This window comes from Triticum dicoccoides, chromosome 2B (genome assembly GCF_002162155.2).
Source record: "Triticum dicoccoides isolate Atlit2015 ecotype Zavitan chromosome 2B, WEW_v2.0, whole genome shotgun sequence".
Taxonomy (NCBI): domain Eukaryota; kingdom Viridiplantae; phylum Streptophyta; class Magnoliopsida; order Poales; family Poaceae; genus Triticum; species Triticum dicoccoides.
Genome location: NC_041383.1, coordinates 117,477,196 through 117,483,481, shown reverse-complemented (window position 1 = coordinate 117,483,481; position 6,286 = coordinate 117,477,196). Strand labels below are relative to the sequence as shown.

General features: G+C 48.7%; 1 pseudogene; it reads right to left on the bottom strand.

The window, feature by feature from the left end:
• Nucleotides 1-336: 336 nt before the first annotated feature.
• On the bottom strand, nucleotides 337-1,040 carry LOC119367312 (annotated as a pseudogene).
• Between the last annotated feature and the right edge of the window lie 5,246 nt (nucleotides 1,041-6,286).

Sequence of the window (6,286 nt, the reverse complement as noted above, 5' to 3'; positions counted from 1 at the left end):
CTAGTCAACTATATCGATCCTTTCACCGTCAACATAGGCCGCGAGTCCGGTAGTGCCTGCTGCTACTTAATAAACTGCACAGATTGGTTTTGTGCATGCGCTGATCCATAATATATTGGAGTTGAGGAGCTGCTGTAGTTCAGAGTTTTAGTTGATAAATTTGGGGATCTTGGCCAATATATAAGCACTACCAGTGATGGTACTATATATAGATATAGCTTCCATTGTGATAAATGATCACGAGTCTGAATCTAAATATTAGTGCGAATACAGTACGATAGTGGCCGCTGCACCTACAGGTTCTGAACCTCTATTCAGAAAAACTAGGACATGCACTTACAGCTGGTGGAACTCCATGTCAACCCCGAGGCCGCTGCCGGCAGCATAGTCGTAGCCACCGGTAAGCTGGCACCAGGAGCTCGCCAGCGAGGAGGGGAACGAGGGCGGGGCGACGGGCTCTGCCGGCCACTGAATCCCTACCGGCGCCGCAGCCGGCGAGTTCTGTTGTTCCTGGCCGAAGGAAGCAGGCGGCTGCTGATCTGTGCCGGCCAGGAGCGTGGTGGCCTGGGCGCAGGTGTGCGCGCCGTGGTACACGACGTCGAAGAGCAGCGGGTCGGCGGCGGCGCACTGCACCTGCTTGGTAGCCTCGCAGGTCTGCATGTGCCGGTGCGTGCACCGGAAATAGGCCCGCGGGTACGCGGCGCCGAGGAGGTCCTTCTGGTCATACTTCCGCCAGCTGAGCCCGCTTCGAGCGGGCCCAGGTCCTGCATCGACGCCACCCGGACCTGCACCCTCACCGCCGCCACCTTCCTGCCGCTTCTCAGCTGGTCGTTCACGCGCGCCCTGCTCCCGACATTGCCTCCGCGTGGGCTGCTACGGGCGAGGCACACGGCACGGTCGACGGACGCGGCCAGCTCGGCGCAGAGCTCCCTGGCGGCGCCCGGTGCGCCCTGGTCACGGTCGACCCGCGCCTGTAGCTCCCTCGCCATGGCCAGCAGCCCGTCCAGCTCCGTCGCCAGCACCGCCGTCGTGTCCTCCATGCCCGGCACACCAAGTCTAGTCAGTCGATCAGTGACTAGCGTCGCTGTGGAAGGAGATATCACCTGAATTCGAGAAACGGTAGGGGGTAAGTGCAAAAGGTCCAGCCCTGACCAGCCCATCCATGCTGGCTCCACTTGGCGGCTGATGATTGGCCTAGGACTAAAGTTGCACCTCCATGACAAGTTCTAGGGAGTTAATTGCACATAAGTACCACAATTGGGGCATCACATGCAGATTGGTACCAAGATTGCTAATTTTTGCATGTCAGTACCACGATTGTGCCAGGACGTTGCAAAAAGATCTAAACTGCGTGTAAACGTGTATTGACAGTGTATCTGACCGTTGGGGCCCGCCAGTCAGGTGCCGACGTGGCATTTTTTTGCAGGAAACTCCCTTAGTTTATGCATAATCACATAAATGCCCATTATTTTGCAGGAGAAAAGGCTCCTGAGAGAGATTTTTTTTCGTTAGCAAATTTCCGCGGACTCATTTGAAAATTTCAGGAGAAAAGGCTCTTGAGAGAGACTTTTTTTCGTTAGCAAATTTCCGCGGACTCATTTGAAAATTTCGATTGAACTGGACAAATAAACAAAAAAACAGGCCAGCAGGATCTGAGTAGCCACCACGCCACAGCGCGGTTCTTGTTCGAAAGCAAGCGAAACATATTTTATATTAGCCCCGATACGTTGGGCCGGCGGTTGGGCTAAGCGAAGCCTGCGATTTTTTTTTTGGTTTCACCTTTAACGCGTGCTGGGGTTCTCATTGCCCAGGTTTTTTTTTTTGAGGAATGCCCGGGTTTCTTTTCGTTTCGATTCTCTTAGTATGATTTAGTTTTGTTTCTGGTTTTGGCTTATTTTTAGGTATTTCTTCCTTTCTTTTTTCTTTTTTCATTCACTGGGTTGGTTTTTCTCCTGGATTTTAACATACTTAGAACATTTTTTTAAGATAGGCCTCAATATATGATGAACATGTTTTCAAATACCCATGAACATTTTTTTGTGCATAGTGAATATTCTAATTCACGATGAACTTTTCTTTACAAAGGTGAACATTTCTTTAATATAATGAACTTTTGGTAATATACGTTGAAAAATTTCTTAAGATATGATGAGCATTTTACATAATGCGCGGTGAGCTTTTTCTAATTTATGGTGAACATTTTCTTAATACATGATGATTTTTTTTCTAGATGTGTATTTCAAAAAATGTTCAGATGTATTAAAAACCTGTTGTGTAAAATTATTGTCGCATTTCAAGAAACATGTTGATTTTTTTAATAAAAGTTGAACAGTTTCAATGCATTTCCAAAATCTTTTTTTTTGCGGGAAAATTTCCATAATCTATTATGATTACACAATTATTTTTAATACATGTTGTCAACTTTTGAAATAACTGAGAATTTTAAAAAACACAATCAATATGCGAGTAACTAAAAAAACTGTGTGTTAGGCATATAATTTTTTCAATAGTTGTGTATTTGAATAATGTAATAACAATGAGGATACGCAATGATTGTGCATGCTTGTAGTCCTGAGTGAAGACACATAAATTTTGGGCCGTGCGTGTCTTCTAGTCTGGTGCTTTACAATTAATAATACTAATATGTAATTGTAAAAGAAATGTATTAATATCATCATTAAAAATAATGAGTAACTCAGCGCAAGCAGCGTTGATAGGCCCAACTGCCGGCCCAGCGTGTCTATGTCAGTATAAAAGAAATTTCGCCTGCCATCTAACACTTAAAGCTATCGCTTGCCGGGAGGCATTAGCCCTTGCGGAAGATATGGGCATTCAGAATTTTGTTATCCCATCAGACTGTCAACAAGTCGTTTCAGATATCAACAGGAAGTCTCACGGGAAGTATGGAGCGATTGTCGCGGAAATAAACCTTAGAGCGTCTTTCTTTCATTGTATTTTTTTCTTTTGAGAGTCGTGCTGTGAATTATGAAGCACATAGTTTAGCCAAGTTCTCCCTCTCGAGAGGTCCAGGTTGCCACGTCTGGTTTGGCGCTCCTCATGACCAGAGATGTATCCCACTTCATGTGGAATTTACTGAATAAACTTGGTTTTCCCCTCAAAAAAATCTAACATGACCAGCCTTATGGCGTGGTCGTAGGGGCGCGGCGCCCTCGTCCGAGAAGTCGCGCGTTCTTTCAAACTAACCCTCTGGAAACATGCGAACACATTTTCCCCCGAATAATGGGCATTCATATGAATACATATAATGCAAGGGGGTTTTCTGCAAAGTAACATGCCATGTAGACACCTGACAGGCAGGCCCGCCCGTAGATACACCGTCAATACGTGTTTATATGCAGTTTCGAACTATTTGTAATGGCCTGGTACAATCTTGATACTGACATGCAAAAATTAGCAATCTTGATACCAACCTGCATGTGAATGCCTCAATTGTGATACTTCTGTGCGATTAACTCAGTTCTAGGACCAAATAATCTACTTGCAATTTGAACCAAATCATCACATAGATGACAAGTTGTAGGACCTGCGGTGCTATTATAAAAAAATGCGCCCTCAGGATCTCCGCATGTGTCACATGGAAATACACCCAGCAAAGCAGCATGGTCAATCGAAGTTGTCGCGTTGCCTACGCTCGCAGGTTCTAGCGGCGACACTGTAGAAACGGCCCCACAGCCACAGACTTCGTCCCCATTCTCACTCAAAAAACCGGAAACACCCCTCGCGCCAAGCCTGCAGCCTCTGCCCTTATCCTCTTCCTCTGTTTTTGCCCGCTTTGCCCCCACCCCTCCCGAGGGCGGCGGCAAAGGAGATCGGGGAGGCTGGGCGAAGGATTAGGGTTTCGAGTGGCAGGGCGGATCTCGGTGGCGAAGGATTAGGGTTTTGCGATCGCCGGCTATTCTACTCTCCGATCGCCGGATCTTTGCAGCAGGTTTGCTCGGGGTGATCAAGGGGGGACCTGGCGTCCTTTCCCACCCTTGGCGGTGCTGCGGGTAAGGAGATCGGGGAGGCTGGGCGAACTGATGGCGGAGTCAAGCGCCATGGGAGAAGGGAAGGGGAAGCCGAAGGAAGCGGAGACGGTGGAGCAGATGATGGACAGACTGGATCTGACAGAGAAGGAGAAGAAGAAGCTGATCATTGATGAGGAGGAGGAGGAAAGAATTGAAGAACCCTACGCACTCATAGGGAAGGTTTTGTTTCGAAAGTCTTTTCATGTTAACACCATTGAGGAGGCCCTACGCCCTGCGTGGGGAAATCCGAGGGGACTGAGCTTCAGGCCAAAGGGGAGAACTGTTGGAAATATGCCCTAGAGGCAATAATAAATTAGTTATTATTATATTTCCTTGTTCATGATAATCGTTTATTATCCATACTATAATTGTATCGATAGGAAACTCAGATACATGTGTGGATACATAGACAACACCATGTCCCTAGTAAGCCTCTGATTGACTAGCTCGTTGATCAATAGATGGTTACGGTTTCCTGACCATGAACATTGGATGTCATTGATAACGGGATCACATCATTAGGAGAATGATGTGATGGACAAGACCCAATCCTAAGCCTAGCACAAGGATCGTGTAGTTCGTATGCTAAAGCTTTTCTAATGTCAAGTATCATTTCCTTAGACCATGAGATTGTGCAACTCCCGGATACCGTAGGAATGCTTTGGGTGTACCAAACGTCACAACGTAACTGGGTGGCTATAAAGGTGCACTACAGGTATCTCCGAAAGTGTCTGTTGGGTTGGCACGAATCGAGACTGAGATTTGTCACTCCGTGTGACGGAGAGGTATCTCTGGGCCCACTCAGTAGGACATCATCATAATGTGCACAATGTGACCAAGGGGTTGATCACGGGATGATGTGTTATGCAACGAGTAAAGAGACTTGCCGGTAACGAGATTGAACAAGGTATCGGTATACCGACGATCGAATCTCGGGCAAGTACAATACCGTTAGACAAAGGGAATTGTATACGGGATCGATTGAGTCCTTGACATCGTGGTTCATCCAATGAGATCATCGTGGAACATGTGGGAGCCAACATGGGTATCCAGATCCCGCTGCTGGTTATTGACCGGAGAACGTCTCGGTCATGTCTACATGTCTCCCGAAACCGTAGGGTCTACACACTTAAGGTTCGATGAGCTGCTGCGGGACTCAAGGCAGCAGAACTCCGGCAGGGCTTCGCCAAGCTGCTGCGGGAGGAGGACGAGGTGTAGCAGGGGAGGGAGGCGCCAAGACACAAGGGTGCGGTTGCCCTCCCCCTTGCCCTCCTTTATATAGGCCCCCATGGGAGGCGCCGGCCCTGGGAGATCCAATCTCCCAAGGGGGCGGCGGCCAGGGGGGTGGAGTGCCCCCCAAGGCAAGTGGTGCGCGCCCCCACCTAGGGTTTCCAACCCTAGGCGCAGGGGGCCCCAAGGGGGGGTGCACCAGCCCACTACGGGCTGGTTCCCCTCCCACTTCAGCCCACGGGGCCCTCCGGGATAGGTGGCCCCACCCGGTGGACCCCCGGGACCCTTCCGGTGGTCCCGGTACAATACCAGGTGACCCCGAAACTTTCCCGATGGCCGAAACAGCACATCCTATATAGTTTTCTTTACCTCCGGACCATTTCGGAACTCCTCGTGATGTTCGGGATCTCATCCGGGACTCCGAACAACATTCAGTTTGCTGCATACTCATATTCATACAACCCTAGCGTCACCGAACCTTAAGTGTGTAGACCCTACGGGTTCGGGAGACATGCAGACATGACCGAGACGGCTCTCTGGTCAATAACCAACAGCGGGATCTGGATACCCATGTTGGCTCCCACATGCTCCTCGATGATCTCATCGGATGAACCACGATGTTGAGGATTCAAGCAACCCCGTATACTATTCCCTTTGTCAGACGTATGTTACTTGCCCGAGACTCGATCGTCGGTATCCCAATACCTCGTTCAGTCTCGTTACCGGCAAGTCACTTTATTCGTACCGTAATGCATGATCCCGTGACCAGACACTTGGTCACTTTGAGCTCATTATGATGATGCACTACCGAGTGGGCCCAGTGATACCCTTCCGTTATACGGAGTGATAAATCCCAGTCTCGATCCGTGTCAACCCAACAGACACTTTCGGAGATACATGTAGTGCAACTTTATAGTCACCCTGTTACGTTGTGACGTTTGGTACACCCAAAGCACTCCTACGGTATTCGGGAGTTACACGATCTCATGGTCTAAGGAAAAGATACTTGACATTGGAGAAGCTCTAGC